Source organism: Anabas testudineus, chromosome 7 (genome assembly GCF_900324465.2).
Source record: "Anabas testudineus chromosome 7, fAnaTes1.2, whole genome shotgun sequence".
In the NCBI taxonomy this organism is placed as follows: Eukaryota; Metazoa; Chordata; class Actinopteri; order Anabantiformes; family Anabantidae; genus Anabas; species Anabas testudineus.
Window position 1 is genome coordinate 10,860,392 of NC_046616.1, and position 15,887 is coordinate 10,876,278.

The following is a 15,887-nucleotide window of genomic DNA, read 5'->3' on the forward strand; positions in this document are numbered from 1 at the left end:
CTTCTGGTTTTGTTTTTATGAGAGATAGAACAATAAAATCTATGTGATGTTCTTTTTTTGGTTGCAGTGGGACTGTTGTAAGTATAGCTGCATTAAGACTACGACCAGTCGTCACAGTGATGCAAAGACGTCCTGACTGCCTTATATTATCCAGTGTTTTGAGAAGATATTTGCTCTGGTCATTTTAACACCAGAATGCAACCTGGCAGAGCACATTGGATGCATTCCTTAACTGCTTTGTGGCTCTGCATTACATTTGACATTGTATTGATAGACATTTTGTGGCCTTTCACAGACATCAGGTCAAATATATTTTGTGCTACGTCCTAGCTTGAAAAGAGTAAACAACTCCAAGAACATACCAGAGAAGAACATGTCATGTGTACACTGAAATACAGTAGACCTCATTATTGTGAATACTGGTTTAAGGGTGTGCACTTCTACACCACTTACTGAATATATAGCCACAAGTACTGAGGTTGACAGTATGGGACAGAGCAGATTAATGTCAACGGGACAGGAAAGATGCTGACAGCATAAAACCCCCAATAGGTGCAGAGGGACAGACCATAAGACCTGCAAAGTCCAGATAAACTGAACTTATTTGCATCCACTTCCACGGTATCCCTGTTAGTCACTTTAATTTTCAGGTATTTCCTGCTTTAAGTTTCAGAAGAATAGACTACTAATAGACATTAGACAGGAATACTGTGCATACCTCACATAATTGAATTGTGAGGTATGCATAAAATAATTGTGGCTTATTTGTTTATCAGGTGAGCTCACTTTAACCTTGAGCAACAGAATTATGAATGTAAAAAGAGTTAAAATAATTTACTCTCTTGCAAATATCTGCATGGTTATTATCAAGATGCGCCGTCGATTTTTACATTTAAGTAGTTAAATCAGTGAAAAAAGACTCAATTAAAGCGCAGCAGGTAAAGAAGATTTATTAATCTGTAGTGTGTCTGTGTTTATTCTGCACAAGATAAAGCTGACTTCTATTGATTAGTCCAGTTATAGAAAAAAAGCTGACATTATACGCACTTTGAAATTCAGCATTTTTTTAACCTTCAGCAATGCTTGTCATGCGCTTGTAAAATAAATATATAAATATACCACCAGGAGGAAGAGAAGGGGAAAAATTGCTAAAGCTCTTTTGCTGTAATTGGCTGAATAGCAAGGGCAGCAGAAAATTTACGGGCAGACAACAGTGTGAAGGGGACTCGGTCACAGTGCAAAACTAAGCCCTCACCACCAGCATGGGAGTAAGCAAGCCAGATCAGCAATGGAAGTGTCTAGGTGCCTGTTTGGCATATCTTAACTAGCATGAGACACTTGTCTCTCCCTAGCTTTGGCAGTAAGCTGCAGATCACAGTCCATTTTCTGGACAAGTTAAGTAAATAACCCAAGCAAGCATGCAGAAGACAGTGACAGGGAAAAAGAAATCCCCAAAGTCACAGTGGTAACACTCTACTAAATCCAATCAAACTGAGGAGGGAGAGGGAGAGAGACATAGAGAAAGAGGGAAGGAGGGAGGAAGATATCCTCTTTGCTGCCTGTGTGTGTCCAACAGCATTGATGCAATAACACCTCATTCAGTGTTTAGCCCTTCTCAAAGGACAGGCAGGGATAACACTTTAAACCCTGTGGCTTTATCTCCTGCAGATTTTCCATAAAATGCCAAGCCAGGGAGCCGGGGCCATGTGACTACCATGTAGGTCAGGGCAGATGGGGGGTAGAGAGTGTGGGAGGTGAAGGAAGAGAGACAAAGTGGGGGAGGATGGGAGTTTTCTAATGGAACTGTTGAAAATAGCAAGCAGTAACGAGATTAGATCAATTAAGATTCTGTCTATAGCTGTTGCTGAAAAGAGCAAGACTGAGTATTCAAATATAAAGACACACAGACACTGCAGCAATAACAACAAGGAGAAAAAAAAACTGTCTCCAGTGTCCACATTTTTAGGTGTGATTTTTTATGTGAATGAGCAAAGTTAAGGCGTGTCAAAGTCTGACTCATCGTGTTTGCAGATTTTACACAATATGTTATTTATAGGAAATGCTAATCATTTAATATTTAAGAAAGGTTACAACAGAGGAGAGTGCTAAGCCAAGACATGTGACGTGTCAGTTCAGTAAATAAAACCTCAAACAGCAGGGCTACAGGCTGCGAGCATCAAGACAGCCCACAGCCATACAGCAACGGAGACCCTGAGTAAAATATCTTTATCAAGGCTTTGGATCCCAAAGCACCAAGTCGGTTGAACTTACATTCTCACAGCAGACAAACTCTTCTGCTGGAAATGTTCTGTTTTTATGGTCTTCTGAAGTTTGAAAAGTCTGGCTGTAATTAACTCAGTTTAGTGTCGACTCCCAACCATGCACTACAATACTTAGACTGCTGTCTGTGACCAATGAACTGAAATATTTTTCTGCAGTTGTTATATCTGTGTCCATCTCTGTGCAGCCAGTCAGCGATAATGTACATTAATTATGATCATTGAACATAACTAAATTAGTTATGTAACCTTTGTATACGTTCCTCACACTTTCGCTGCCTTTGCAAAACACCCGATTTACCACATGGTATGTATGATTTTTATGAACGTTGTGTGATAACTGTTGCCTTGGAGAAAACAAAAGCTCTCATGCATATCAAACCCACCTTTAAGCAGGTAAATCCTGACCTTATAACTACAGACTACAAATTCAATGCACTCCACATCTTGCCTCCAGATCTTGGTTTGTATGAAAGCATTTTCTGGTGAACCGGTGGATCATTATCCATGACATTTTCAGAATACCGAGATATGTCAATATTCTGAAGCTCAATGGGCTTGTATAATTGAACTTAGGGCCCTTACTTTCCATATGCTGAGGGCCCAGATGTTCCCAGTGGGAATACCAGTGACGTTTGATGGAATACAAAAGATGGACAGGATTAGGCTTTGTGCTGTTGACTGACCTTGACCTATTTTGTGACCCACATCCTCACTCAATCACATCATTCTATTTTGATCAATAAATCTCAGGTCAATGTGGCAAAAGATGTGCCCAAATAGAGACTGTACCCCTTTTGAACGTCTGCATTTTGTTTTTTATTATTCCAGGATAACACCGACCAGCTTTATGTAACCTGGCCTCAATCAGACTCAAAGGCACTATCCCTGTGAAAACAGTATTGATCAAAACTAGCATCTATCCATGCATAAGAGCTTGTTTCAATTGATTTTTCCTCTTTGAGCTGAAAAATATAATAGAGTTGATATGAATTACAGGGTGTTTTGCTTCAATTCATCAACCGAACTCAGATAATGCTTGCCGTTGCCAGGGAAACATGATAACAGTTTTTGTCTGTTTTTCAACAATCAATTACTTTAATGCAGTTATGCTAGTGTTTACAGAGAAACACACAGCAGTCTGTAGAAGTCAACAACACTGTAACTAGACAGTTTATAACAGAAATACACAGCAGATGGGGCTATGAGTGGACTGCAGATGAGCGGCATTTAATGCCACAACTAGGCTTTTCAAGACTGGACGGGTTCACGCTCAAACTGTTTTCACCACAGATCACATATTTCTAGTTTTTCATCAGCACGCACATGATGACTAAGTAGATTTTGGACAACACACGTCATGGCTGATCAGAAATGATTAGAAGTTCCTAAGTGTTCAAATGCATGCATCATCATTATATTACGTTTGTTCTATCACACTGCATCATGTGTAAGGATTCCTTTTCCTGATATATTAAAAATATACATAATGCTATAATAAGTTTATCATACATCAGTATTGTTCAGTAAAACTTATTGCCCACTTGTATCCCTCTAAACTATCCCAGTTGTCACGTTATGCTCAAAGATTTGCTGTCTCTAATTCGCAAGCTCAAGGCTGTTTAGTGTTATTCTGGAGACACTTCCCCTAAAGCCTTTTGACATTAAGCCTTTATAAGACAGTTATGGGTATTACATTGGTCTTGCAACATAAACTACTTTTTATTCCTTTACTATCATGTTTAAATAAAATAGCTACATCAACAGATTAAACTCAATAGGCCAATAGGCTACCTCCTACCTTGTTAACAGGCTATTACTGTACTGTTATCCTTGGAGGGTGTTCTGTATGTTTTAGGCTTGGGGCCTTAATATTATTGATGTAGTTGAAGCACAGTGTTATGAAGGAATATACTGATAGTGTCTGTTTAAATGTATTTCACTAATCCTGCTGATAACTTTCAGGTAAAGAGTATTAAGAAAAACTGGGAAATTCAACGTGCACCTCCCCAGTAACAAAACAGGACTTTGGAAAGAGTAAAAAGAGATTAAAGTACTTGCTAGGTAAATCGAGGGCTCACCCTGCCACTAAAGCTTGTCTACTCTGACCTCTCAACATAATATAAAACTATTTCCTGATAAGAAATAACGCTGCACCTGCACTGTATTTTATCTTAATGCAATGTTTCACTCTCGCAAACCAACAGTTATTTGCTGCAACTTGAGCGTGCACTCTCTACTGTTTATGGTGTTTGCTGCAAAACTTTATTGCAACCACAAAATATTGAGTAAAAACAGCTAAGACAGTTGACCCATTCATTTTTTAATCAAATTCTCTCCATGGCTACCCAGACTCCAAGCTCGGAGGTAGTGATTAGCACCCATGTTCACTGCAATGTTTTATTTAGTGGGGGCTCCCCAGTCCAAATGGGGCGAACCACCATTGACTAGTAGTGAGCTGGGGCCTCAGACCCTAGAGAGACTTGTCATCTCAATTCTTCAAACTTAGGTGCAAATCATTGCAGAGTTCAGATGTGGTCAACAAAATAACATCATCAGCAAAAAGTGGAGAAGCAATCCTGTCGCTGTCAAACAAATCACAGCACTTTGCAAAGAAAAAATGTATAAAGGGGATGCTAGCACTGCTGGCTATGATTCCTTCCCCACCTGAGATGCAACACACCACATCCAAAGAAAAAAATGGCTACAAGATTTTACATATTTTTATTATGGACCTAAATTATGCAACTTTTTAAGATATGAGATTCAATTTGTGGCTTTATGTGTTAAATGTAGTTGTAATTGTAACTTGCAAAGCTGGGTGAAATGATCATTATGTCATTAGAAATACTAGAATGATTTGAAAGATTATAATATTATTTAAAAAGCCTCAGAAAAACAAGTGCTAAAGATTTATATAGTACTACACATGCAGATCTTTTTCACTGGTCAATTATTATAGAATAATTTCTTATATATCAACATAGGTCATAATAGACTGATCATGTACAGCACTGTATGTGTTTGTGTAACAGCCTCTTGCACACAATCCGAAACTTTCACATCAATTCCCAACAGAGCACAAATTACAATACGCATTCTTGACTTCTTTAATAAATGGGGGGAAAAAACTGCACTTATTGACAAAGTTTCTTAAAGCTCAACAGTCTTACCCTATCCAGATCTTTGGACTGAAAATAATATGATGCTTCATCTTTCAAAGATGTACTTTTCCTAAAGCATTGTTGATTGCCCTGTGTCCATTACTTGGAAGGATTATGATAATATTCCACATTGTGCTCGGCGTGATGCACAGGAAATTCAATACTCAAAAGGTTAATGCAATCAATTAGGATGACAAAGGAGTAAAGTAAAACCCTCCTGCTTGTGGAAAAAAAGAGACAGGAGAAGAGAGGGGGAGAAAAGGTATTGAAAGCTTGAATGGATCCACAGAGAGAAAAGAGGCACTTGAAACGACAGAAAAATGGCATTTATTCAACGTGTATCGTCCAAGGCCAGTTAAATGAAACACACACAAAGTGTATACACAAAGAAAGAAAAAAAAGCTCTTAGATAGTGAATTGCATCATTCAGCACTCAACCAGTTGTAATTGAACAATACAGGAGCAATATTTTTGTTTGAAGGTAATCAGATACCGAAGCCAAGGAAAAAGTGCCCAGTACTACAGGCTTAAACATCGATTCATAGTGCTCATAATGTTCTATGGACTTTTTCCCCGTTCTGAGTCAAGTTTTGTCTCAGCACTCCATTCCCATGTGCACTGTTGCATGGGCTGAATATTAACAGCATGACAATTGTGTATGGGAGAGATATCTTTTGTTATTTAGATAGATGTTACAATGCTATACAACACAAAGGAGTCTCATCATTGCAGATAAATGGATAAACTTGGATGGCAGTATTGAGCTCTACAACCATTGTAATAATCCATATTACCTTTTCAGCCTCAGTCTGTCAAAATGGTGATGTATTAATCACATTTCAGCAATCCTCAGTGGCTAATGATAATATTATGAGAGTCTGGGAGCCAATATTTTGCTAATGTCTGTAACACTTATTTTCTGCTGGTAAGTTGTGCAAGGAGAAAAGCCTAAAACCTTGTAATCCACTTATGTAAGGCAGTAGACTTACCTACTTTTGCAAACACACAACCTCCTAGATCTACTGCACGTTCACATTCTTAAGGACTGCCGAGCTTGAAAAAATATAGCAGAGCCTTCATCCCACTTTGTTTGTACCAAATGAAGACATTTCACATGTCAAACAATTGCACAAGTTAAAGTACTGTGCATACACAGGCCCTAACAGATACTCTGCATCTGTCCTTAAGTCTTGTTCAGACTTAGAGAAACACAAAATACAGGACACTACTACAGTCTGCAACCTCATTGTAATTTATGATACATTTTCAACAAGTAAGTTACATATTTGACATTTTGCTGGTGAGTGGAGTGTTATAAATTAGAAAAGAAGCAGCAAAGAAAAGATCAGACTTAAAACATTGATTTTCTGCCAGCAACTCTGAACTACAGCCTTGTTATTCGACATCTTCCAATGTCCATTCAGCTCTACTTTGAACAAATAAAGAGATATGTGGACAAACAAGCACAAAAGCCGGGGTTAGGCGGTAACCAGGGGTTTATGTTTTTACCATAAGAATTCTTCTTTTTCAGGGGCACAACTGCTGTAATTTGACCTACATCACATTTTTCTGTTTGGGCATTTTCAGGTCCGGCAGTCACGTCACAGAAACAATGAGCCAAAATAGGCTTTGAAGTCAGCCCTGAATGAAAACGGAGGGGCTGACACATGAAATGCCCTCACAGCTGGGCTGCCCCCAGTCAAAAGAAAAACAAATACTTTGAATGAGAGGGGGACACGCCGCTCCTGTCTGAGCTTCCTAAGGCCTGAGCCACCACCGGGAGGTGGGCTTTCACGATATGCCCGTAATGATGGATGGATTGGGAGGAAAGTCTATTCACATGGAGATGTTACATCATAAATATTTACACAGGGCCGCCGTTTCTATGTAGCCTTTGCCTGTTTTGACACACTGGAAAAATTTAAAAGGACAAAAAGTGTAGGAGAGAGAGAAAAGTGTGGAAAATGAGAAGGCGGCTTCTCGTTTTTGTTATTATACAATACTGAGTGATACAATTATACTAAATTGAGTTTTATGAGTTGTTGCTCTTTTTTCCTCACTGAGACAAATTATCTTTCCTGTGAGCTGTGGGCTTTATTTACCTTTATCCATGACTAAATGAACTCCTGTTTATTAGAGAATCATTGTCCTCCTACACACAAGCCCTGAAAAGCCAACAGAACACTAAACAAAGTGAGTCTGAATTTAAATTATCGATTATTATCAAACCAATTTCCTTGAGGTGGAGTAGAAAAGAACCTTAACAGGGCCTTAAATTACAAAACGCATAATACAAACTCATTTTAACTTCACTTTACTTAACAATTATTCCCAATCTGCCTGATATTTCACTGAGACCAAAGATAACTAAAAGGGAGACACCATTGTTGTTGGTAAGCAGCCCCACAAATTTCTGCTCTGTGAGCTCAATTAAAAGCCTTGAAGTCCCCTGAGATTGGCCCTGGAACCAATGAAAACAAATTTGGCAGTTTAATTTTCTTCCCACTGTCTAAGAGAGGGACTCCGCTCTGGGGAGTGTTCCCTAGCCTAAGTCTGCCGAAGCCAAAAGGAGTGGGGGGATGTCATGCCCGCCCCATGTTAGAGCCGGCTGCCCTTTATGATTAGTTGCATTAATATATATCAAAAGCCAATTAAACTAACTCTACTCAGTTATGCTGTTGTTATGTGGTTAGACAAAGGGGACTTAAGTTTAGATATGTAGTCTGCACTACAGTTGACTCATACTTTGCTCCACGCGACTTCCAAAGCAACCGGTCTAAAGACTGCGTGTATGTCGAGCCACACATCCAGCTGTTAGGGGAACTTTTAGACAGAGATTCGGCTGCACTGACTCTGATTCTCAGCTCTCATCCTTGTGTTGCTGATAGTTATTGAATCTATGTGGAAATCTGTGGATACTACACTGGGCATGTATCTGGGGCTCTGATTGATGCAAGGAGTGTGTCTTCTCTCTGGTGTGTGAGTGACACCACCAGAAACAAAGGAGTGTGGTGTAGCCTTCCGCCTCAATTCACGGCCATGCCACCCCCCCGGTGATAGCAAGGGTCTCTGGTTTGACATGAGACAGCCCACGGTGTCACTTCTGAATGTTTAGATCCCTCTTGACTAGGAGGCCAGGGGCAAGGGCTGTTGTATGCATCCTCATGACAGACTCCCACATCAGCATTGTGCTCATACCAGCTAACATCATTAGCACAGAAGGTTTCATCTCAGGGAGAGAAAAAAAAGCAACCCAGTTTCTTCAAGTCATAAGTCATTAGCATCCTCTCGAGAGTCAAATTGTACAGAGGCAGATTTTTTATCAGCAACAAAAGGTTTTATACTCTTGTTAATTTGGTGGATGTCATCTGTACTTAGATGTCTGTGTCTAATGTCTGTTACAGTAATAAATGCCACATAGTGGAAAAATCATATTATTTTGTCAAGATGACAACGTGGGATGCTGCCACAACAACATCTAGACATAAAGCAGGAATAAAAGAACATCAAGTTATAATTAACAGAAGACTGTAACCTCATTAACTAGAACATGGCATAAATGCAGGCAGAATTATGATAGTCTATGGTGCTAAAATCCATTTTCTTACTGCAGCCAGTGTAAAGCCTATAATTTCATAAACTAACTGATTTTTTTCCAATGGGTTGCTCTGTATTCATTAATGCACTATTTCACATACCACAAGTCGACCAAAGGACTGCTAAACAGCTGTTTATGTCAGGAAACCAATAAAATGGCAGTTTTTATACATCAAAAGCAGCTTATTGTTGATGTAGTTTTCAGTCGTTGCAGGTCGCCAAGGTTTCTAATACACGATGTTAGTGGTGTTTTTTTACACAGTATAGATTCCTCATAACAAGACAGACAGAAAGACGGAGAGTGAGAAAAAAAAGAATGAGAGAGAGGGGGGCCATCTTTGGAAAACAGATACATCAGTGTGCCTGTATAGTGTACGACATTGCTGTGAGTTAATCAGTTGGAAAATAAAACGGTGGGATTCTAATAAGTCATTTGTCAATTTTTACAACCCCCAGACACATTGATCCATGGGGATTAATGAAGATGCCTGATATTGTTGTAGATATGAACAGGGGAGATGGTGGGGACAGTAATCAGTCATGTTGGGGATTTGTCCTACCTCGTTTTCTCTTCCTGGGGAGTCACTCCGTTCAGGGGCTCACTTCATCTGAGGAGAAGAGCAAAGGCGAAACATTAAAAACCCAGACACTGATTGTTCCAATGTATATGCATGCAGATACGTGTTTTTGAGAAATCCCTACATTTGCCCATCTAATCTGCAGTGGTTGACTTTATGTAGCAGGCCCTCTAGATGCCGCAAAAAGAAAAATGTGTTTGTTCACTCCTATCCTTTTAATATACAGCATAAAAGAAATCCAGGCTCCACATCACAGCTGGGGGAGAAGGGGGTGGTAAGAGAGGAGGCTGTGGTTTGTAAAGTCCGTAGTAGCATGGGAAGGAGTTGTAGAGTACAGTTACCTATGTCTGTGTATAGTTTTAGAAAATCAGACTTTGATGGATATTTTAATCATGGTACACAGTTTTGCAGCATAAAGAATCAAACACAGGCAGCAAAAAACATACATGGATACAAACATGTCTGGATCAAACCCCGCTTAGGTAAACACCATAGCTGAAGCTGAAAATAGTAGCGGGCGAATATCTAGTGCCGGTTCCTTATTCAAATACATGGCTAAAATGTAAAGTTGATAATTACAACTAAAAGCCTTTATTTCTTATGCAGAAAAGTGCAGTGTCTTATATGACATCCATTAACCCAGACACTGTAACTTCAGGACAGAAACTGACTTTGGCAGAACCAGTTGAGTCACTCTTAAATCCTCTCAAAAGTTTCCTAACCTTGACAGCTCAGGCATCCCCGAAAAAGTAATAATAATTCTAACCTGATCTTCCTACTTATTTTATATCTCCCCTCAGCAACCTAACTTCTTCTCAGCAACAGTGCAGTTATTAATTCATGAGGCACTAATTAGTTCTTTGTTTAATTTTGTGTTAAACAGACTGACCGGAATGATAACGACTCGCGCTGTAGCGCTTCGGTCCCATGCCACTCCTGTTTGCTACAACAAGGGAGCATCGTGCGACTAGCATGATGAACCCAATTCCCTTCTAAGTTGCACTTCATTAAGTCAAAATGTGACAAGGAGCTTAGAGGAAGAACTGGCAGATCTGATCATACATAACAATGCAGGCCCAGTAAGTTTGAGGAGGGTGTGGGGGTGCTGGTGCGGGAGGTGATGTGGGGGCTGGGGGGTAGTGGATTCCAGCATGCATGTTGATAATTTTCTATTTTTAACCCTTGGGGGCCGTCTTTCATTTTCCTTTAATTGTTTTTGTTCAGAGCTGCAGTGTCCTCTTTTTAAATTGCAGCTCCTATCAAGTCCCCTGATCAACCCCTGTGCAACATTGCAGGCAGACAAGTAAACAACAGGGTTGCCCTTTTCCATGATGTAGTGCAGATGCTCCAGTAAAATGTGTGACACTTTCCCACCACGCTATATATGGACCTGTTCATAAGGAATAGTTATATGACATTTTAGAAATAACAATCAAAATAAAGTTAAAAAATAACATTTTTGTCCTTTGGAAGTTGAGAAACATGAGCGAGAATAGAGGTGAAAGACATATGCTCATAGCATAAGAATGCATCGGCATTGTTTGTTCTGCCCATATTTTACATACCTTCTTCAAAATGTATCTGAAGAATGTATTACATGAGAAACTTTCCATTCTCATGATGAAAACATTTACAGTAATCTATAGAGTTAACCAGTTTTATGTCTGGATGTTTATTTTTTTATTGGTTTAGTACTGTCTTACTAGACATTCATGTGATACTAGAGTATGCAACCTCTAACTTGCATACCCTAGTATCAGATGATGGCGTTTAGTTTCACTTGACACGATGCCTGAATCTCAAGAGAAGCCCTGCACACAGTAGGTAAACCCTTCAATAAACCACAATTTGTGATTTTGTACATGTGGCAGATTGCACTTTCATTTGCAAACTGGGCGATTTCTTTCCACTGCAATTCATCAGCTGACGAGCTCCGCTAAGATGTTTAGCCTCTCCAAGTGTCTTTCCACTGGCTGAAGATATGATAAAATCAGATATGATAAAATCAAAAGGCAGACAAGTAATTACACTGTATAATAGGCAAGATTGGCATTTTCAAAATCATTTTCATGTGGATGGAAATGACATTGCATAGACTATTCTGTATTCACTGGTGCAGATAAATAAACAAGGCATGGAGAAGAAGGGGGGCATACAGAACGCACAGTACAATGGCAAGCAGGTCAGTAATTAGAAACTCTGTTTGCACAGTAATAATTTTAATATATTCATCAGGAAACAGAGCATGCCTAGCATGATAAAATCCCATCAAGGAACATATCCCGACTGCCTTAACCTTTTAAACAGACACAGCACACTGCCGAGAACCTCGAAGAACAAAATAAATAATACACAAAAGTTGCAATAATGTGCAACTACACCCATCCTGTTATTTTGAAATTTCAACATTACCTGCTTCTGCTGTCAGGGATATGCAATTGTTTCCTTAGATTGTCCTTCTTAATTCTTCTTTTTTGATCAGTACCTGCTAAATATGCTTCTGGAGCTTTTGACAGAGTGTGAACATGTTAAAACCCTGAAACATATTCAGTTCTGATTGTGTGAGTATAAAAACCAACACATGTGCAACCTTGTTTGTTATTGAAGGTGGCAGTGATGATGCTATGGAAATTATTGCAAATTGCTTAAAGGACTCCTGACACGCAAAAACCTTAACCTCACAATGCCATATCTTGGGGAAATTCAAGGTGGAGCCGTGCGGTAAAGCACTATGAACAACATTTTTACTCGAGAGACAACAGCTCAAAGCCATTCATGTGTAAAATATGTGGCTGAATGCACAGTTTAGTATCATAATCCAAATCAAACTCACATACAGTAAAGTTATTTTCGACTTAAAGTTAGTAAACAAGTTAAAGTGATAACAGCACTGTTTCAATTATTACAAATTTAAATAACAGGAACACACAAACAGGCGTTCAGCTGAAGAGAGCAGTTTAAAATAATAACCCTCTTTGCTGTAATGACTGCCAATCTATTGTCTAAGTTTCCTGGTTTCATTTCCCACACATAAACTCAGAAACTTACACGTTTACATGACCTCATTCTACATAAAACAACCTCTAATTACACGAAGTGGAAGCCGCAACAAGAATACACTTCTCACTGAATAGGTCTGTACTTTGTGTCTTCTAGTCTGTGTTTCGTCGCTGACTTCTTGAACGCACTGCTGAATGAGAAACTGACCATTTACTCATGCATATTTGACAGCACCTAGTAGGCCCCTTTTTGTGCTGTCACTTCTGGCTCCTATTCTCTTTTTCCCCTAGGAGAGGACAGAGTCGGGGGCTTGAGGGCAGCTACCTCCACAGTCCCGCTGTCCCCTCCTCGCCTAATTTTTGTTGTCCAGTCCTTTGAAACCTCAATCTCATGCAGAACCAAAGAATGGTGATCCATGTGCAACAAGTGCCGGTGCCATGGAAACCAGCGTTTTCCCCCAAAAATATTCCTTTTTATCCCTTTTGAAGACCTGTCACCGGGCAGAGCAGGCATCACACGACCCCAGGCTCAGCCATGACAAAGCCTATTTTCTGCCTGCTCCTTGATTGATTAAAAAGACTTTTTAGTAAAACCATGTTAAAGGACACAAAAAGTGACACATAGAAGAAAAGGCCCTTGGGGATGGCCCAATCAGACTGGTTCCCTGGTAATATCGCACAGAAAAAGGAACAATATCATAATCGCCACAAAGGAAGGGTCAGTCCAAGCATGAAACTTGACTACAATGGTGATTACGATAATGATAGTTTGGGTTCTGGTAAGTAGTTGACATGAAATTAAACATAACATATTTGTATTACATAGCATTTTTGTTATAGTGTGTGTTTTTCTCTGATCCCACAACTGTAGGGTTTGTTCACTACTAAAACTTCTAAGCTCTGAAAACTGTAAACTTCTCCGCTGTGCTCGTGTATAAAGCCTCCATCATTAAAAGTTGTGTGAACATAAACGCAGCGACTTCCTTTTTGATTAACAACACTCTGCCTACTACACTACAAATGATAGCGTATTATCTCAGCATATTCACACTATAGTACACCTCTGGATTATTGCTAATGTGTTTTGCATTAGGGTCCTGCCACACTTGAGAGGAAAATAATACATGTACGGTGCAGCGTTGTGGTTCATGTGTGATATGGAATCAATATTCTATGCATCGGACATTTTACTCAAGTTGACCTAAGTGACAGACCATTTAAAACAGAGAGAAACTAGCTCAGTTGCTCTGAACAGCACCGAAGGGAGACCGCATTATTAATTTATCTCAAAAGCACAGGTCGATATGGGAAGCCTATTGCTTACATGTTTTTCTTATTCTTGGCGTTTTTTGTCATTTACAGTAGCTTTAAATATCTTGCCTCTTTCTGTTATTTGATAGTTGAATTGGGAAGTATCTCGTTTCGTGAATGTTATTATTGTATCCTGGAACGTTTTATATTAGTCAAAACAGAGACATTTTCACATGGCAGAAAGAACGCTCCTTCTCAGTCTTTGTTTCTGCGTAGAGATGTGGAGGAGATATTTACCAAGGCGATAGGCAGGGGTGGGGGGTGTAGATAGAAGGAGAGGCATTAGAAGCGTCCACACATGAGCAATTAGTATTCCAGATCCTGATGGCTCTAAACACAAAAAGGCCTCACCAAATCCCCACGGCGGAGGTGTCAGACGGAAAATGACGAAAATCTGCTCCTTGACAGGGAGTCATTTATATTTTAGCTTCGTTCCATTATCTTAACGAATCCATCATCAGCCAATGCAATATTAACAGCAGAAAATCAACTCATTAGATCCAGGGGGATTTAATCAAGATTGCAATCATGTATGCAGTTCCTGGAGAGTTGGCTTCTTCTTTTTTTTCTTTTCGGCCCTTTCCACGTAATTGCCGTATCTCAGATCTTAATAAATTATTCTCGATCTGAGATTGATGCCTTTTTTTCCTTGCCTCTCACGCCATGCACTCACTGTCTCCAACTATAATATTTACCATAAACATTATTATGTCATGGGCACACAGTTTAAAATGGCCTTTAGCTAACTCGCAGAAGTAATTGGCTTCTCCATTTCTCTCTCGTTTCCTAGCTAATTGCCCAGTGATATTGCTAACAGTTCCCTCAGAAATAAAGAAAAGGCCTCTTTTGCACAAGCTGGGATGTGTTGCTAGGATTTTTCAACCTTTATATGTGGATGTAGAAAGAATTTCCTGTGTTTGATATTGCTTAACAAGACATGCAAGCAGATGAAAGAACATTCCACTTTTGATATGTAAAACTTTATGTGAAACCTTGGCATCAGAAAGAAAGAGCTCAAGTTTCAGGTGGAGATATTTTAGTCCTGTTTCTCAGAGAAACGCTTAGCAGAAAAGGAACTGCACAAGATAGATGACTGCCACAGATACATAAATCTTCAATTCTAAGTTATGTCTGAATGTTTTATAGGGAAACAGAACAAAGACTCTTCCCCAACATGTAACTGTGTACATTTACTTGTGTCTGCATTACCACAGATTCTTCTGTATTCATTATTAACACTTCATTTGCTATTTCCAGATATAATTAATCTCAGATACAGTATATTGGAATATAAACAAGACTCCGTGAAAAGACAGGACATCAAAACTAACTTGGTTGAAGGTCACATAATGTATAGTACCTGTACACAATACTAGTATTAATACATCTTAGTATTACTGAAATGAACAGTGCAAACAACATTCATGGACAAAATCAACTCTCTCCAAATGTAAAGAATACCAACGCTAAATATATCCCATGACATGGCTGTGGGGGAAACAAGTGATCCGCTTGCACCCTATACTCCAACATGTACATACAAATACTAAATATATACATTCTTAAACACTGGAAGTAAAAACCAACTGTAAATGATGGATTTATTATAGCTTTATATGACGAACACCAAATGACATCTGGCACTTCCTACACCTGTAAAACAATGAATGATAATGCTTCAATATGTTAACTACTGGCTATAGGATGTATCCTAAATGGAACTAAACAACTAGTAATTCATCCTTTCAAAATAACAAATCAACTACTTGTTTAATAATAAAATAAATCTTTAAAATAATAATTTTAGTTTCTGATTTGGACATACTTCATAAGGGAAAATGTATGTGTAACTGTAGGAAGTTGGTGGGATTGTCTTCATGTCACTTGGTGCAGCAATCACGTGTTGTAGCTGGCAGTGGAAGACAATAGTGACTGTTTTAATACAGGCCAAATATAGCA

At 39.1% G+C, this 15,887-nt stretch overlaps 1 protein-coding gene across 1 annotated transcript in view; it reads right to left on the reverse strand.

Moving 5' to 3' along the window:
- casz1 (castor zinc finger 1) overlaps window positions 1-15,887 on the reverse strand; it is a 118,797-nt gene that overhangs the window by 98,927 nt on the left and 3,983 nt on the right. The window contains exon 2 of the mRNA XM_026368348.1: window positions 9,601-9,648. The gene's annotated coding sequence lies outside the window, so the exon portion shown is untranslated. The remainder of the gene's footprint in view (window positions 1-9,600; window positions 9,649-15,887) is intronic.